The 20,417-nt window shown below is 38.8% G+C and overlaps 1 protein-coding gene across 2 annotated transcripts in view; it reads left to right on the top strand.

The window, feature by feature from the left end:
• Ae2 (anion exchange protein Ae2) overlaps positions 1-20,417 on the top strand; it is a 102,529-nt gene that overhangs the window by 8,269 nt on the left and 73,843 nt on the right. The window contains exon 1 of one of the 2 annotated variants that reach the window (XM_076825156.1): positions 7,386-7,567. The exons of the other annotated variant lie outside the window; for it this stretch is intronic. The gene's annotated coding sequence lies outside the window, so the exon portion shown is untranslated. Of the gene's footprint in view, positions 1-7,385; positions 7,568-20,417 lie in introns of those variants that run through there. 2 annotated transcript variants of the gene reach the window in all.

Genomic DNA, 20,417 nt, shown 5'->3' with positions numbered 1-20,417 from the left:
CGCAGCGCTGAGGGTATGGGTGTTTTTTAGGTGAATGTGCGTCGAGTATGTTGGTGTCAAGTTGGGAGGGGAAAGCGAAGGGAGGAAGCAGAAGCTTTCTTAGTTCGTTTCTTTAAATGGTTTGAATACAATATTTGTATTCTTTTATTTTTTAGCGAATCATAATAATTTGCTCGTTCAGCTCCATGTTCAGAGAACATCGGAAGCTATGGTTGAAAGAAAATCTACGGAATGCTCGCGTATTGGAATGCTTGGATATTCGAATGGTATTCGAATGCTTGGATATTCGAATGGTATTCGAATGCTTGGATATTCGAATGGTATTCGAATGCTTGGATATTCGAATGGTATTCGAATGCTTGGATATTCGAATGGTATTCGAATGCTTGGATATTCGAATGGTATTCGAATGCTTGGATATTCGAATGGTATTCGAATGCTTGGATATTCGAATGGTATTCGAATGCTTGGATATTCGAATGGTATTCGAATGCTTGGATATTCGAATGGTATTCGAATGCTTGGATATTCGAATGGTATTCGAATGCTTGGATATTCGAATGGTATTCGAATGCTTGGATATTCGAATAGTATTCGAATGCTTGGATATTCGAATTACATTCGCCAAATAATTGAGCAACTGAAGTCTTCGAATATTCATAATCTATACTTATCTCTACTCATTTTAAGTAAAATAGCTTAAGGTGTCAGTAATTGGGTCCTATCCCTATAGTATAGATTATAGGTTGAATTACATAATTCTTTTTGTGTATGACTTTACAACGTTTATTTATTCGTTATTTTAAGTAAAATAGCTTTAGGTGACAGTAATTGGCTCCTTTACCCTACATACTGACACGATACAGCAGTAACAAATAAAAACCATGCGTAATATGAATCGCAGGGAGTAGAGTAACTTCGAGTAGCTGTACGATGTCGTTCGGTATATAAAAAGTAAAGAAAACGATCATGAATCCTCATTTTCGAGAGTACATATACCCTGTGGCGGATTTAACGGGCGGCCGAATAAGGGCCCTATCTTCAAAAAAAAAAAAAAAATTATGATTATATCCAAACACAACATTTTTTTTCTGCAGATACTCTTACAGTTAGCCCGTTTTTAGTAAACTACCTCTTCATTTTTCCGAAAAAATGGGCCCCTCAGAACGTTTGCCACCGAGACCTGTTTTTCTTAAATCTGTCACCGCATGTACAGCTACTATTTAGCAATCTACATATCATGCAGTAAGACCGCTAAAAGGAGCGATTCGTCAGGGCCACGTGCCGCGCGTCGGTTCTCGCCGGAGGGTCGATTATCTGCTAATTCGTTTGATTCGCCTTTTATGCGTTCGTGCCGCGTGCGCGCGTGCTCGTTGCAGTCACGAGTTGTGGTCCCATTTTCAATCAGTTTAATCGAGTCGACCAGCGGGCGACACGTCTCGCCTCGATGAATCATCCTATCCAGCCTCTTCGGGATTCATCCGTCGCTCCAGCAGAATTCTTTCTGGCCATTTTGCACGCTTCGAACGGAACTGGACCGCGTCAGCACTTATAGAATGTAGATTACGATATCTCGTGACGACGACGAATTTGAATATCGATCGTGAAAAGGATCAAATACCAAGAATGGAAGTGAATCAGACAGACATCTGTGTATACTAATCTGTAAGAACTGATACCCCGAAATTACGTAGAACGGATTATGCAAGTGTACGAGGTTAATACCTCGTCAATATTCAACGCAGGGCCGGCCTTCTCTATAAACGGGCCCAGATGCGAGAAATACTTTCAGGGCCCAAAGAATTTATCTGCGGCAAAAGAGCGTAACATCTTTTCAAGAAAAAGGGATAATAATAACAGGTAATAAAGAAAATAAAAGCATTTAAATATGTGACGTTTTAGTGCCATATCAATAAATTATTATATTATTATACTCAGGGCCGGCTACAGGGTGGGATGGAGCAGGTGCAAGGCACTCGGGGCCCGGGCTGTATAGGGGCCCCAGAAAAAGGATGAATGAAAAAAAAGAAAAAATGGGGACGAATTTTTTTATTTGTTTAAAATTAAGAAAAAAAAATTGAAATATAATTTCTAATATAATAATATAATAGTTTAATATTATTTAAGGCATGACAATATATTTAAATATGTTAATGTTTATTTCTTAATTTTTTTTATTTTCTTCATTATTGTTGTTATTACACTTTTTCACGTGATTTCGTCCTGAGAAAAAATGTTATGCTCTTTTACCGTTGGGAAATCGTTTAGGGCCCCAAAATATATGTTGCACCCGGGCCCCTTTATACATAGAGAAGGTCGGCCCTGATTATATTAAAATTTATATTCCAATTTCTTTTTTGACAGTGCTCGCACATTATGGTAGGCTTACCACCGCGTAACCACAATTATGGCGAGTCCTTAGCATTGTCAATTCTGCATTTGGAGCGTGAAATTCACGTCGGTTTATAACATTAAATTAATTTTAATTAAATAAAAATTTGTCTTCCTCATTTTTTCCTCTTCTTTATATTTCCTTTTTCTGGGACTCCTGTACAGCCCTTGGCCCGGGGCCTTGCACCCGCCGCACCCCCTTGGTGCCGGCCCTGATTCGACGTGGGTACTTTTCTTGGCAAAAATGAATTAAGGAATAAAACGCAGGAAGAATGAAGTGGATGGCATTGTACCAAAGTTACTATTTATAAGGCTAGCATTATTGAAGATTGAAAAGATAGTAAAGACGTCAGCACCGCAGATACAAAATCCAATATCACAAGCAGGATCTCCATCGATCAACATCGCGAGGGGCCATTTATAGGAAGCGATTTCCTCTTCCCCCTTCGCTGCGGACAATCGATGCTTCACTATGTATACATACACATGTGATTTATCGCGCTGCAATAGGATCTCCCGTGCGTTTAATGACGCTGGGTATCAATTCGATAGCGATGGATTTACCGCGCCGCCAAAGATACCGTGCACGCTATTAATCGCCGCACACGATATGCATACAAATTGGTAATGGGGAAAAACGTTTTCACGCTCGTGTGCCCGCGATAATCTGGGTGTACTGGCCGACATCGGCATCGCTGCTATTTATACGCCTCCAATTAGCATTTTTCCGGTCGAGAAATTCAATGTCGTTCAATGTTCCGCTTCTCAAGTTCAATCTGCTGTGGGAGAACGTTAGCTTGCCGCGTGGCTCGCACAACGGGGGAATTGAATATTAAAATTCATGGAATTTCTATTTACTACCTGTGCAGTGGTGGATTTAACGGTCGGGCCCCTGCCCAGAAGGCCCCCAGGGGGACCCACCTTCTAAAAAAATTATGATTTTCTCCAAACACTATATTTTTTTTCTGTTCCACTACACTTAGAATTAGTCCGTTTTTAGTAAACTAGCTTTTCATTTTCCCGAAAAATGAGCCCCTATCCAGAAGTCCCCTTAGGGTCCTATCTTCAAATAAAAATTATGATTTTCTCCAAACACTATATTTTTTTCTGTTCCACTACACTTAGTCCGTTTTTAGTAAACTATCTTTTCATTTTCCCGAAAAATGGGCACCTGTCCAGAAGTCCCCTTAGGGCCCCATCTTCAAATAAAAATTATGATTTTATCCATACACTATATTTTTTGTTTGTACTTTTTTGCACACTTAGCCGGTTATTAGCAAACTACCTCTTCATTTTCCCCCCAAAATGGGCCCCTCAGAAAGTTTGCCACCTGGGCCTTTTTCCTTAAATCCACCACTGCACCTGTGTGTACAGTTTGGTCAGGTGCGCGTGGCCTGTCACGGAATCATGTCTTCATTAAACACGACAATGTGCTTGATTCTAGAGTCTCTCTGTATAAATACTATAAATTTGCTTTGCAAACCGAAAGCGAGTTTGTTTTCTACTGATTTTATAGTAATATCGAGTTTGAGAGATTCTTTTACTATCGTCCGACTCTGTAATTTTGTTGCCCCGATATCGACTTGCACTTACTCTACAATTCAATTAATTGCCACTCGTCCTAGTGCCCCCTTAAGGGGTTATGCCTAGTCAGGCGGTCGAAAAGAGGCGAATATTTGTGAATTTTTTTTGAAGAAGCGGAAGCGTATAATTTTACAAAACTTTTTGCGTTTAAAAGAGCAACATTTAAAGAACATTTGGTAATTTTTTCGTAGAAAAATATTTAAGTTTATAATAAAATAACAAGCGACATCCAAGAAGCATTTTTAAAAATTTGCTTTCGCGGTGAGCACTGCCATTCGTAACCAGATTATCTAAAATCAGAAAACAAAAAAGATTTCGTTAGTATATTAATGTATCCTCAGGTTGACGGAGAGAATTTTCCGAAATATTAAGTTAAAACAACATGGCAGCTATTTAAAGTTGAAATCCTGATCTTTTCGCGTAATTTTTGCAGGAAAAAATTTGGGGAGCGAAAAAGGTTGAGGGATAGAAATTGGAAAATGTTTAAACCCAGAAGCTTGAGACAACTTTAAAAACAATTCACTTCTCTCTAATATAGCGAATTAGCAATAACTCATACGTGAGTTGCTGTATTAAATTAATTTTGAAATTATCTCGACTATTTTAAATTAAAATAATTTAATGATATTTGGAAAAAGTGGTAGCCACTTGTTACCCTAGAGGCACCAAATCTCCAAACCCGGCCCTGGATATTTTTATGGCATTGCTACTATTTTCTTTATCTTTATTTCTGTGAATCATTGTAGTTTCCAGAAATCGCGTTGCGTAATTTCGACGAATCCACGCGACTCGTTCAGCATTTCCACTTCGCACTTTGTACTGTATCGAGCCTGGCCGCAAAACCGGGCTGGTCAATGTCTCGAGTGCTGCTTCGCCAAAAAGTGAGAGGCGAGCCGATGATTATTTTAGAAACTGTTCTTTGGGAACTGTCTTGCGGGAACAGGTACCATGCGAGGCACGGGCTGCCTTCAAGGCCTAGGAAAGGTAAACGGTAGTGCGCACGGGTGCGCGAGTATTCTTCGACGCCTTTGCGTCATCGTTAACGTGACATCGTTGCGTTTCAACCTTCACTAGCGGACTAATATTAGCAGAGACAAAAGGAGAGTTCGGCCGTCTGTCCACAAAGCGTCTCATCATAGACGCGTACGCTTAGGGACCAATCGAACGCCAGGCATCTTGACAAATGCACATCAATGCGTCGTACGATTGGTCTATGACGTGACGCTTCGTGGACAGACGGCCTTCCTCATGTGGAGGGTGATGCGTCGACGCGTCTTCTTTGAACCTGTCGTTTCCGAACTCGGAATAATCAACGGGGTTGTTTCGAGTGATTGTTTGGGTCATCTTCTCGGTTTCCAAAAGGTTCTGACCATTTTTGGATTATTTCAGAAATAAAAGTAGTGACGAATGGAAGCTCGCGTGATTTTAAATATTAATTTATCTTATGTCATTGATTGACGGTTCACGCAAAGTCACAGTTAAATAATGTAATACAATACAATATATTATAAATTATAATACGGTTGGCCACCCTATTTATAGAATACCGAAAAGAGATAAATTAGCTTGTAATAATTGAGGATTAAGCGTGAAAACTTTCTTGCAGTTTCTATCTGCATGATTGTTTAATTAGTTTAAAACGTCTATCTGTAGGATAAAGTAATTTCAGATGTGTCCCTGCAATAAACCCTGGTCCGCTAGCAGGTTGTTAGGACCCCGCGTAGCTATACAGGGTGGGTGATTCTCTCGGTGCGCCTGATCAAAGAGATGCCGCCTGGTCAACCGTGACGAGGAAACCCCCCCGTGGTGCCTTTCCTAATCTACGGATTTCGACCCTCGAAGGGGTTGGAGTATTTATTAACGAATGCGAAATGTCCCGTTTCCGTATTTCTCATCAGATCTCTGCGAAAACGGTGGCAATCGATTCCTTATGTTTCGCCGATGAAACTGACACCAAGAACGACGCAATTCGGAGCATAATGAAGGAAATTACATGAAAAATTGATTTGCATAATTTCAAGTTAACTTCGTTGAAAATAGTCCGATTTACATGACATTTGGTATGGTTTTAATCGGGAGAACGCCAGGAAGCCATTGGTGTCACTTCCATATCGATACGATAAAGAATAAAGAAAGAATTTCTTAATACGCTGCAATGAATATTTCACATTTGCACCCTGGACTGCGGGGCGCCGACCTGAATTCACTGCGGTCAGCCGAGGATTCATACCTGTTTCAGAAAGAAAATAACTCTTTGCAGATACAGTGGCGGATTTAAGAAAAAAGGCCCAGGTGGCAAACGTCCTAAGGGGCCCATTTTGGGGGGTAAATGAAGAGGTAGTTTACTAAAAACGGGCTAAGTGTGCAGAAAGGTACAGACAAAAAAAGTATAGTGCTTGGTTAAAATCATAATTTTTTTGGAGATGGGGCCCTGCGGGACCTTTCTGTGCAGGAGCCTAGGAGGCAACTGCTCGTCAGCCTCCCCGTTAAATCCGCCACTGTGCAGAAGCCACCTATATGCTAAAGAAGTAGGGAGTTCATCTTGCCCAATAACGTTAAGTTAAAATCCAGAACTCCACCTCTAGAAGGTTAGGTAACACCCTCTAAAGAAATGTATAAAATCCGGACGTTGAACTTCTTAGGCAATCAGTCTAAAGGTACATAGGGTTTTTCCTATACGCGACTGGACGTAACGTGACGAATTTCAAAGTCGATTTTCTCGAAAGTGAAGCGCAATATCAAAAAATTGTATTCCTTCTTCTCGACTTATTTACTTGATATAAGTAAAAAAGGAACAGCAACTTTTTTTGATATCGCGCTTCATTTTCGATAAAATCGACTTTCAAATGCTTGATGTTGCGTCCAGCCGCTTATAGAAAACCTGCGTTAACACCATCGTCCTCCTAACGATTATACTTTCCGGAACTAACCTTTCACCCTGACAAGTTTTCCATTAATAAAAATAGTCCACGTGGAATATCCTTACACGTAACACGTGCATTACCTTTACCCGTGTATCTCAGAACTACAAAATGTCTCATCGCCACACTTTCCCTTCTTGTACGAGTCTGATGATCAAAATTTCCCCTTAAGTTCACTCCTACGTATTACCAATTGTAGCAGAGACATTTCCAAACGTGCGAAGTTACCATAACTCCCCCAGTTACGAGGTTAAGAACCACTGGCGCTAGGTGAGCGTCACTGGGGCCCGGGGTGCATAAGCTCGGAGGCGCAGCGACGCTAGATCGTTCCACGAGGTGGTGATCGTCAGACTGGTCACAGGTAGTCGATTCACCCGGCCGAGTAAAATGGGCTGCGGGGCCCGTCGGAGTACTATCGTTCAGGGAGGGAGGGAGGGAGGGGGAAGAATCAGTCTGGTTGCTCGCGATTCAGCTGCACGTTTCGTCGCTGTCATTCGTGTCAGTCGGTCGTGCGGTCGACAAGGTGGTCGGTGAGGAAGTCGTCTGTGCACGCTGGACCCGATAGGCTGGCTTACACTTTACGCCCGTCCGCAGTTCGTCCCGCGCAGGTCTGCAAACCGAACAAGGGAGAAAAAGGAAAGAGGCGCACTGGGAGACGCGCGTCTCCCGAGGTACGTAGCCCGAGGAGCGTCTGGAAAGCACAACAGACGCTGCTAGAACTTTCCTTCGATTCAGCTACTTTGTTTGCTTTACCCCCTCAACACCTTCCACTCTGAATATATAATACTTCCAAGACGAAGTAAAACTTAGAAAGTTCGTTATTTGTAGCGAAACTGGTTTCGAAGTCAGTTTGCGATCGGTCATTATTGCTTGGTACTACAGAGTCCTACTTTGTGAACCGCGAAGCATTGAACAAGGGGAGCTACTGGTCAATTGGCGAGGCCCTCTGTGACCGCAGAAGGAATCATTTTTGTCAGAAAATGGTTGATTCGTTTGCTCTTGAACGAAGCTCTTGAAATCTGTCGGAGGTAGTACGCTGGACTGAGAACCTTAAACTTTTCTTGATATCCGAACTTCTATGGCAAATATATCTGGGAATTACGTTTCTGTGTCCAGAAGTAAGTTATGGTATTTGTTTCGAAATATGCTGAGTACTTACGTCGACCTAATCTGTGTCGTCGAGTAAATAGAAATTGAAAGTGAATACACTGGGACGAAGCCGTGACGCCCAAAGCAGAGGTAAGCGTGCACCGACATTGGCACATTAGGAACAGTTGTAAGCTTTCACGGGCCACGATCGAAGAAAGCAGCGGGGTAGACTGAGCGTTCGGATGTTAAACCTTGACAAAGCCGCGTGATGTAATAGGAAAGTTATATACCTGGAATAAGATAGCGTTCGCGGTTCGGATTCGGCGACGCTCTTTAAACGTTCACTGCGAGGTTCATGGTGCGTCCTCCACGAACTTCATTCGGCTACCGTAAATAACGTTCGGGTGAACTCGGGTTCGAGAATGCCGTCCGCAAAGCCATTTGTCCTCTGCGGCCCGTTCGTTCACAATCCTGCCTGTACATGCTTTCTAGGTGTACAACTATGTAAATCGAAGGCCGATGAAATTATAACTAATTGGTCTTTGACAAATTACGTTCAAGCTTGCTGACAAGTTATAGATAGTCGCGTAGAGCAGCGGTTCTCAATTAAATTTTGCAGAATCCTTCCAAACTTAATACAGTGCGAAAAATTTGGTGGAACCTCTAACCTCAATAGCTTTTTTTTTGTAAACCTATAGTCCGCCAATTCAAAAATTTTGTGTTATTTAATATTTACATATTATTAATATTTATTAATATCCACTAATACTTATTAATATTTACTAATATTTATAAATTTTAATACCTAATACTTATTAATATTTACTAATATTTATAAATTTTAATACCTAATACTTATTAATATTTACTAATATTTATAAATTTTAATACCTAACACTTATTAATATTTATTAATATCTATTAATATTTAATAATATCTAATAATATTTAATAATATCTGTTAATATCTATTAATATTTATTAGTACTTATTAATATTAATAAATTTTAGTATAAAGTAATTTTTCGCGAACCTAAACATGGTATCGCGGAGCTCCAGCTGAGAAACGCTGATCTAGACTTTTCGAGCATTCACTTTGAATGTAAGCAAACAGGTGCTCGAACGTGGAAAATTTCGGTGAAAAGTGGAGGGAAATTCCACGGTGAATACGTGTCTGCAAACTTTTCATTTCAGACAAATATCTGACACCTGCGGTTAAATTTCAAGATTAAGATGAAAGAAATCGGTAAGAAAATTTAACAAACCCCCACCAATTAAAATTCAAACGTCGTTGACGACTTGTAGAAAGCTGAAGACGGAAAGTAAGAGAAAAGGGAAAATCTTACGCTACTCTGTTTACCAATACCACCATTGGTATGCCTGCAATTCGAGTTCCCGATCGATCGATAAGAGGCAGGCATCCACCGCGAGCGTGTCAAGCGCGCGGGGCTCATATTGCTTTCATATTGCTTTCCCAGATACTCGACGCGTCTAGGCCGTAGCTATGCCGACACTTTGCTCTCCACGGGCTAATCGGATGACACGCACGACGCCGATACCGACACGTAAATGACTGTAATAGCACTTAATTACGTCGTTGGTTGTGTCCGCGGTAGAAATTACAGAGAAAACGACCGGTTCGCCGAGCCTTGTATCGATCGAGACCCTTTTCGTCTCGCGCGACCATAATCCCATCGTTTGATGCTCGTCCTGCACCGGGGGATTTATATACCGGGTGTCTAAAATTCATAGGCCATAGGGCTGCTTTGGATGCAGAATAAAAATTACAAGAAAGTCACAGAAAACGTCACGTGGATGAAATTTGTTCATTTTGACTCGAAATTATTTGTCCAACTTTTCTCTGTTCAAATATCCCAACACAACTCACCAAGTCCATCATTGCCTCCTAAAACCCTTAATAACTAATGGAAGTAATTAGTTTCTAAGTTTTTAACGACAAAAACGTATGTACATATTTTGCCATAGCTTTTAATTATTACCCGATTTATTGTAATAAAGTAAACTTCAACTTCTCATTTACCGAAAATTAAGAAACATGGAGTTGATTAGTTTTACCAACAAGCGAACGATATCCCTTCAGTGAGTATACACCTGTGCGGGGAACGCACATAGGCGTTCAACGAGTGTAGTTAACAGATACGACTGCAAGCTTTCCGCACACGACATGTGCTCAGCGTCGAAGGTATTAAACCCTCTCCATTACGTTGGATACGCGTGGCTATATTTTTAGTAAAATCGATCGACGTGCTTACGCAAATTTGGTCGTGTTACGATACGCCTCCGACCATAACCGATCGATAGCGTTCCACGCAAGCCGTAAACGTTCGCTCGGAATGTATGGAAACGGCGGTGGTTCCTGGTCGCATGCGAGGAGCAGCGAGTTCTCGTCGATCGTCACGGTAGCTTTTCAGCCGGGACACGGGTGATTTATTGTACACGACCCAGAGGTCGACGCGCCGGACTCGCGGGAAAAATGCAAATAAATCTCGCTTATGTAATCCGCGCTCGATCTGCCTGGCAAACGACTTCCAATGAGCCATCGTTAAAGATGGAGATTTATTGCTGGAACGGTGTTCCTAATCGTTCAACAGTATTCGAAGCAGTGAAGAAGACGGACTGGAATCGCCAGCTAGTATTCCAGATATGGCATTGGGCCAGGCATCGATAGTTCCGTGGAGAGATACAGCTAGGTATATCACCGAAACCGGAATTGGATTCGGAACGAAGTGTTGTATTTCGTGGAAGCCTGGCGCGTTTCCTTATCTGCAGTAGCTCGAGCTCCGGTCACCTTGGAACCCATGTTTACTTTCATGCTCGGGAGAGAAAGCAGCGAGAGTAGGGTTAAAAGTTCTGCTGATGAGAGTGAAGAAGAAATTGTTCTGAATGATAAAAGTGATTAAGAAAGAAAATTATGATACAGAATGCTTGTTTTGCACAGGTCTTTATTATTCAGATGTGCTAGGTGAACAATGGGTTAAGTGTACGTATAAAGTGTTACAATGGGCGTGGTGGAAAGGGCACGAAGACTTCGGCGGTGGGCCCACGAAGACTGCAATGATGAAGAAATAGACTTCACATGCCGAGTTTACTAAAAAAAAGAGAGAAAAAATAAGCTTCTGGAAAAAACAAACTGGGGTCTCATATTAGGAGCCCGTTTTATTTTATTTATCTGCGAATTTGAATGACTTTCGTTTTTATTTTATTATGAAGAAATCGAATTTTTGTTATAGTAGTTTCCAGTAGGTTGCTAAAGAATACATATTGTACTTTTAAAGCGTGTATCGAGGTTTAATAAAAGTGTTCTCAGTCAAGAGTTATGATGTTTTTAAAAAATGGGCCTCATATTTCGGCTACTTTACCCTACCTAGTCAGAGACACCATTGATCATTCAGGTGGAAATGTTAGGAGACACACTGTAGGTAAGAATGAGATGCAGAGAGGTGTAGAAAAATTTTAGAACAATGGGATTCTCGATAATGGCGGAAATCTGTTCCGAGAAGCGTCTCTAATCGAAACGGAATAATGACCGTTTCCACGAGAACGATGAAAAGATATACTAGGATTATTGGAACGGAGGTACGCGGACTCGAGCAGCGACAGGTGATAATAAAGGTGTTCGCATAATGTTCGATCGATGATAGCCTTAGCATTGTCCAGCTCGTGGCATGCACGATCCAACCGATTAGCCCTGACCTAGGCAGCGGCGTGGAATACATATTTGTGTCGTCGCTGCGATCCTGTGCCACTCTCTCTCTTCTGCGTAGGTACGCTCTTTTTAGTGGCTTAGTTTCTTACAAAGTATATGTGCGTGTACTGAGTTGGCAGGAAGTTTGAAAGGCGAACGTTAGCGAAAACACCGCAATTTATCGACAGGAATATACAAATGGTTTCCCCTTAGGCCTGTTATGTCAACGCGATTAGTAAAGAATGTGTAAATATATCAGCTGCAAAATTTCGTATACGAAGCTTTTACTTATTCCAGGTTGATATTCACTAACTGTACACTTGTTTCTTTCCCACGACCTTTTCTTACTACTACAAGTTAGTTTCACGTTGAACCTGGGGCCTCCAATTAAATTTTAGTTAAATTTAGATAAAGTTGTTTAATTTTAACTTAAATTAATTCAAATTTAAAATTCCAATTAAAATTAATTCAACTTAGTATAAAATTATTCAATTTTAATTTTAAAATTATTTCAATTTAAATTTTAAAATTATTTCAATTTAAAATTTAAAATTATTTCAATTTTAAAATTATTTCAATTTCAATTTTAAAATTATTTCAATTTCAATTTTAAAATTATTTCAATTTCAATTTTAAAATTATTTCAATTTCAATTTTAAAATTATTTCAATTTAAATTTTAAAATTATTTCAATTTAAATTTTAAAATTATTTCAATTTAAATTTTAAAATTATTTCAATTTAAATTTTAAAATTATTTCAATTTTAATTTTAAAATTATTTCAATTTTATTTTTAAAATTATTTCAATTTTAAAATTATATTAAATTTAAACCTGCAATTCAATTTTAATTCAATTTAATATACAATTATTTAATTTTAACCTTAAAATTATATTAAATACGAACCTCCAATTGCATTGCAATTCGATTTAATATAAAATTAAATCAATTTAATATAAATTAATTCAGATTTAAGCCACCAGTATTACTTAATGGCCTTCTGGACCCAACGATTGTAGGCTTAGACTGCTTAGAGCATATAAACATGGAGGAAGCATGCAGTGAGCGAAAATGTAGACGACGGTAGAAAGAGAAAGATATACACTGGGGACACCCTCTCTCTTTCTAACATCAAAAGAGAAACACTGCCGCCCCTGACGCTAGAAAGAGAGAGGCTGACCCCAACGTATATCTTTCTTTTTTGCCCATTCAATGCTTCCTCCATGTTTATATGCTCTAAGATCGCAGGCAAGTAAGCATTCGGCGTTTGGGAACAGGTTATGGTGCGATTGGCACACAGGTGGCGCCCCGTTAGTTTCCGTATTGTAGAGTTCGGAGCAGAGTAACATCCTAGAGTCGGTGTTGGGGGAATTGGCAACGCGGCTGCGCAGTACGCAGAGGACCCCGCTGCAGATCTTGGGTTCGAGTCCCGTCACCCGACGAGGGTTCTTCTTCGCCTATATTATAATAGTCCCTTATTACGATCATAAAACCTGAACAAATGATCTTCATAATATTTCTATACCACCTCATCACCATTTTAATAATCTCATCCGACACAAGCCCGACACGCGTTCCCTTGCTTGCGACAACTGGCGATCTTTCCAGCGTTGAAAACAGTGGGAATGGCATCAGGAATAGAACATATGGGGGAGAGTTATTATCGCGTAGACAATGAACGAGAAGGTTCCCTCAGCGGAGCGAAATTGTAACGCAGGTTTTACGCGAGACTGGAGAAGAAAATACACGCACGCGTCTATGTATATGGGTCGCGCAAGCTGTATCGGTTAGAGGCAGGCTAAAGTTGGAAATAATAGAAAAAAGGGAAAGGCAAGGTTAAGCGCGGCGCGCGATGGTGGATAGTCGCGGACGCGTGCCTCTAGAAATGGCATTTTTATCCTGGAATTTATTCGGAAGGTACACTGGCGTGGCGGCCTGAAAACCGGGAATTGAACAAAAATGCACAGACGCAGTACGTGTCGACGTATCCCTTCGGAACGACACTCCTGCACACATGCATATCAAGGCCACTCTCGAAGACACAAAAGCTTCACGACTGGTCGGTCACGTATCGTTAGTGTATCGTTCGCTCGAAATGTGGACTATACGATCGAACTTCGGCTCGCGTAAAGGCGGATTCGCACTTAACGAAATCAGTTGAGTTTCTGCGACGGTTCGGTGGTATAAAATATCGTTTCCCTGTTTTGGAAAGAAACAGATCATATTTGTCCGTGTCTGTTACTCACGCTATAACTGATGACACTGAAATGATCCGCGTGAGTCCGCCTTAAGGAGAGATTATATTGCACGCAACGCTAAAACAGGTTCTTTTTGGGGAATTTTTTTTTAAGAAGTTATAAAGCATTTTGAACGTTTTTATCGCTTCATATTTAAGATTTGAAGATATGAAAAAAAAAATTCATGTTAAAAATATGCGTTGTAAATGTCACTATCGAAACGTCTTGCCGCAGGTAGTACGTTCTACCGCCTTTAATTCTTGTCTCGAATCAAAAAACCCAAAATATTCTTATTATTTATGAAATTATATCATCGATGAACCTCAAGAACAATAAAAAAAGTTGAAAATTTATAAAATTGTAGAGCTGAGGAGAAAAAGTGCGATCAAAAAATTTCTTCAAAAATTGAACTTTTTCTTCTAAGCTCTACAATTTTAATAATAATAATAATAATACGTAAATTTTGTCAATTTTCGACTTTTTTATTGTGGACATATAGTCATATGTATGTGTACCAGTAATGAATAATGTAAACCCAGCTTTAGGGCTGCCCTTGGCTCGTCGGTTTCTTAAATATCTCTTTCATATCGCTCATGTATAGTTAGCACAGTGCCTAGGCGAGTAGGGTGAGTTTGGATTGTCTGGTCGAGGTATAAACGAGCTGCTTGACCAGGAATAGACCCACAAATGTTTTAGCGAGGACTGCAATAACACGAACACGGGCGATGACAGTATTTATGTTAGTTGGGGAGACAGAGGTTGAGGAAGGTCAAATGCGTGGCCAAGAAGCTTCAATCTTACACTGTTGCGTAGTTCATATCGATGGCTTAGTGCGTAAATATTGTATGCCCACTTTTTGTGACATTTGAGTTTTTATATGGAACACATAGTTATTGACTGTTTCGTTATATTGTACAAAAATCACATTTATATCTACTGCATAAATTTGTCGAAAATAATATTTCTTTTCATTGCATGCCTCTGAAACTTATGTATCATTGTATATTTAAACTTGTTTCTCTCAAAAACGGTAAAAGGGGACATACGTTATTTGTGTACTAAGCCATCGATACTTGTGACGTGACTTTTTAGTAAACAACACTTCGGGACCTGTGGCATGGTAGAGAGAGAATCAGAAATCGGCAGAAATAGATATTCGATCAAGTGCAGCTCCGCGAATGCAATGCGCGGTAACTTGTTTTAATGGGATAATGCATCTTTCATGCAACAGTTCTATTATAGATCACAGATAGCTCAGAAGCTATTCATTTCCCGACGACCTTACCCTCGATAGAAATAGTAACGCGGTGGTAAAAAGTGCAATTGTACATTGCACTTTAGGAAACATGCTTGCTATAAGAAGATAGGCTACGTAAAATGGGTGTTATGATAATTTCATCCATTCATACAGGGTGATTCTAGAAACCGTGACGAAGTATACCTCGTTTCTAATCCCCGAGGAAAACAATGCTACCTTTAGTATAGGGTTTGTGGGTTTTTAAAAACCGTTTATTTTTTTTTATGAATTTGTATAATTCGAAAACCGGGTTTTAAATTTAAAAAACCCGGTTTTATATACTAGATTTAATATGTAAAAATTAATTAATTGTTTAATTAAAAACGTTAACATTTTGAATTGAAATCGCCTCGGGCGCAAGCATATTGTAGTAGGTAACAGTTTACTTTACAACTAATCTTCACGAGTTAATATTTTCGGGAGAGAAAAATACTAAATGAAATTAAGATTTTTAATTTATACTTTGAACGGATTTTAGTTACATTAGTTTTTTTCATTTGGTTTTGTATGCAGTATATTTCATTGTGTTATATTTTTGTAGATCCGTAAATATTAAATGAACTCATAAAGTGTACGGATTTTAATTATTTCAATTTTTTGTTATTTATTTGGTTCTGTATAGATAGAGTATATTGTATTCTGTTATATTTTTATAATTCTATAAATATTAAAGAAACTGAATTTTTTAAAATAAGCACAAATATTTATTTACTATTTTAATTATATTTTTTGTGAAAATTCGAAAACCGGTTCAACCGATTTTTGGGAATATAATTTTTTTCATTTGGTTTTGTATGCAGTGTATTTCAATGTGTTATATTTTTGTAGATCCGTAATTATTAAATGAACTCATAAAGTGTACGGATTTTAATTATTTCAATTTTTTGTTATTTATTTGGCTCTGTATAGATAGAATATATTTTAATCTGTTATATTTTTATAATTCTATAAATATTAATAAAACTGAAATTTTTTAAACTATGCACAAATATTTATTTACTATTTTAATTATATTTTTTGTGAAAATTCGAAAACCGGTTCAACCGATTTTTGGGAATATAATTTTTTTCATTTGGTTTTGTATGCAGTGTATTTCATTGTGTTATATTTTTGTAGATCCGTAAATATTAAATGAACTCATAAAGTGTACGGATTTTAATTATTTCAATTTTTTGTTATTTATTTGGTTCTGTATAAATACAGTATATTTTATTCTGTTATATTTTTATAATTCTATAAATATTAAAGAAACTGAAATTTTTTAAAATAAGCACAAATATTTATTTACTATTTTAATTATATTTTTTGTGAAAATTCTAAAACCGGTCGAACCAGTTTTTTGGGAATAGTGGAATTCGAAAACCGGGGTTTTCAAAAGTCGTTTTTTTTGTATAAACCCTACTTTAGTACCTATGTCTTCATCAACATATGTATTTCTTTACGCAAATTAACCCTAATATTAGCTCCGCATATAAAAAGCCTGTTCCACGCAAGATAATTCATATTTAGTACTACTTCAGTCCACTTAAAGTGTTGAAACTTCAAACTCGTCACTATTGCTCCAGTTTACATAATATTACCTCTCAATTATCAATAAACTAAGTAATATCGTTGGTTTGTTGCTAAAACCAAGTCCATTTTTCTTAATTTTCGGTAGCTGCAAATTTAAACTTCAATAATTGAGATCTATTGCCAAATACACAAGTTCCTCCTCATATACTTTTTTTTATTAACCTACTTGCATATTATTATAAAAATCATACAAAGTAATCGCTTCCATTAATCCTCAAGAATTTGATGACACAATGGTGGATATCAACTGAAAATAAATAATACGGAACTACAGGCCCCTTCAGTTTCCAGAATCACCTTGTATAACGCTTTATAAGCCGTGAGACGCTCCGGAGTGTCCGAGCAGCGACGAACGGTATCGCTTGTTTACGATCTTGTCACGCGCAGACCGTTTAAGATCCCAAACTGTTTTCGACGTGCAGAATCGTCCCTCCTATAGCACGTGCCGTCATGTGACACGTTTAAACGGGCCGGTAACGAAGTTAAGAGCTGTTGCCCAGCGACAATTGATGGTGAAAAGCGGGAAAGACGCGGGACCACGTGAATAACATTTCTCGCCATCGGGTCGCTAATATACGCGCGTTCATTCAGCTTAATAGCGCGGCTGATCATACCCATGCCGGTCGACTAATTGGGCCAATTAAGCTTCGCCGCTGCCTCTGCTGTAGCCATCGCGTTCTCTGACGAAAATTTCTGCCTAATCGGTTCTTGCACTCGCCTTTTGCGCTGCAAATATTCGACAGACCTTTTTTCTTCTTTTCGAGTATTATTAGTTTTATTATTACTCATTAACAAGACAGAGCACTGTGCGTAGAAAAGAGTTACAGTAGCGTACAGACAGAGAACATGATGCTATTATAATTGACTGTGATAAGTACAAATCTCAATAAGCAGGTACCTACATACAGTTGAACGTAAGACTGATTAGTAGATTATAATTTTTATACCAAAGATAATGTTTATGGTTATTATATCGTTTTGGTTTTCTTTTAAAGATAATACAGTTTTGTTGGTCCGAACCTTCATAAATAAACATTATAAATAAAATTCTGTTTGATATTTCTGTAAATATTTCATTAGAAAATGAAATATTTCTTTAAAAGGCAACTCTTATATTTTAGAAACTACTTGCCCCATATAGGGGTAAGAAGTTCCGCTTCGATCAGCCGCAAATAAATTACTTTCTATGAAAAATCTATTACAATATATTAAATGCAAGCTTAAAATCAGAAAACATAATAAATTTAACCCTTAACTGGTATACTGTTTTTGGCAAACGTGGCTGGTATACCGGGGTCGTGGCAGACCCCAAATGAAAAAGGACACAGAAATTTGTAAAGTCGACCCTAGATCAACCTCTATGAATATTTTGTTCTTAGGTAATGTGTAAAATAATAGAAGCCTAGAAAGTTAAACTATTATTATAAAATTAATTAGAAAAACAGTTTACAAGCTTAGACAACCAAAAATTTTCCAGCGAACTTTGCGTGCCTGGGGTCATGAGCGACCCCAAGATACCAGTTAAGGGTTAACAAGAAATTAGTCAATAGTGAAGAGAATAACTACATTATTTTCCAGTCATTTTTATCGAAATCGAAACTTTTAGCTCTGGTCCCCCCTACTCGACATTCTACCGCGGTACGCAATAGTGTTTGCTCGAGGCCCGATCCAGATACTCTCGAACTCGTGACCGTTCCATCCACGCCCCGAAGTCACGAGTCGATTTTGCAGATCGGTTCGAGGAAGCTGGCCCAGGGATCCTCGAAACAAAACGGCCCGAGCCCGGCTGAAGAGAAAGGAACAGACTGGTTTCTCCTCTCGCGTCTTTTGTGGCACAAGGTTACGTAAGCAGGGGAGGCACGAGGTTTTCGACCTGATTTTATAAATCTCTCGATATCCCCGCTAAGCGCAAACGCGCTTATGTCCTTTCTGCTCGTTACACGTGTTGCGGCACTTCGGGCTACGCTCTCCCATTCGCTGTCTTCTGAGAGAGAAAAGAAACGAGTCTTCGTGTTCTCTGAGGCATATAAAAATTTTCCATAGACTTCTTCTGTAGTACACTTCTTACGTGGGCCTTGGACAGTTGAAAGATTTTGCTGTGGAATTTAAAGGGGTTGAAGGAGATTTATTTGGCTGTACTTCTGAATGGCCCCAGTGGCCGATCGACATATGGTTTGAGGGGAGGGGTGGGGAGCGCGCGAGGACCCTAAATCTAAAATTGTTGCTTCGGGAATTTATTAGTTTCCGAGATATTAATAAAACATTTTTAGCATTTCTGTTTTCTTATTCCGACACAAAGCATTCCAGTTTTCAATTTGTCCTGGATGTTACTATTGGTTGGGGCTAGATGATTTTGGGGGGCGCGTAAAGCAAGGTAGCGAACCGATGTGTTTGAAGATTTGAACCAGAAACTCGCGGATAAGATCCAGCCTATTATTCAGGGTGGATATCTATTACTGTATTGATAGTTAATACTCTGGGGGGAGGAGGGTGATTCTACAGGCCAAAATAAGGCGAAAATGTAAGAAACAATTTTTTGATATCGCGTTTCGTTTTTTGAGAAAATTGGCTTGGAATTTTAGCTATTGGTATTTTCTTATTTCCGCTACGCAATCTGGTGGCGAAAATTAAAGCAGTCTAATCGGGTTAGCTGTCATATGTAATTGGCAATATTGTGAATTTCGACTGTTTGATGATCGATTTTGTAAAATTTAACAGCTAATTTAAAATAAATATTGCCTCTTTGAACTCATTTTGCAGCGCCAATTTAATTAAAATATAAATTTAACAATATCTCCTTTCTTAGTATAAACTTAATAAAGATTAATTTTAAAAAATTAGCTTTTTTTTCTCAAGCTAGATTTTTTCCATGCCCCCTTGCGGTCGCCTATGTTAGTATTCTAGGGTTAAGCTTCCGAAAGAAAGCATGCCTGCTGAAATGAGTAAATTCGAAAGAAGGTACATATGTATATAGTCGAGTAGCGATCGGTTGGATGGTTAGCCAGGTTCGTCTAACGAGAAGTTATCTCGTTCTGGCTATTTGCAGAGCAAATATGGAAATTTGGCTGAATCAATAGCAATGTGGAAGGATCACTGACGTATTTAATTTGAGTTCCTTAACTCCCCCAGATTATACCAGAGGCAGTGTGACGAATTGGTAGCATCGCAACTGTTTGGCCGCGGTAAAAGAACTTTTGAGTTCCGTCGTTTTTCCAGAAACAGTAGAAACACGGTGCTCGATTGATAACCCCATAATAATTGAGGGACGCAGTGGAAAACAGGCACGTGTCAAATATGCATAAATTTTCGTTTCTTTGTGCCATTAATTCGTTCCTGCAACGTAGCGTAATTCCACCACCTCCATATTAAATTTTCTTCGCGCTGAGAAAAATCAAATGCGTTGTGGAAAAGGGGCACGTGACCTACTAATGTTAATTTTTTAGCTAAAATTTGATAATAGTTGTCATTTACTATCTAACTCAAGTGCCGTTCAAAATAATTCAAATTTAATTCCACCAGCTCCATATTAAATTTTGTTTGCGCTGAGAGAAATCAAATGCGTAGTGGAAAAGGGGCACGTGACCTAATAATATTAATTTTTTAGCTAAAATTTGATAGTA

The sequence above is a fragment of the Andrena cerasifolii genome, chromosome 1 (assembly GCF_050908995.1).
Source record: "Andrena cerasifolii isolate SP2316 chromosome 1, iyAndCera1_principal, whole genome shotgun sequence".
In the NCBI taxonomy this organism is placed as follows: Eukaryota; Metazoa; Arthropoda; class Insecta; order Hymenoptera; family Andrenidae; genus Andrena; species Andrena cerasifolii.
The sequence above is the reverse complement of the archived record's forward strand: the minus strand, read 5'-3'. Positions and strand labels throughout refer to the sequence as shown.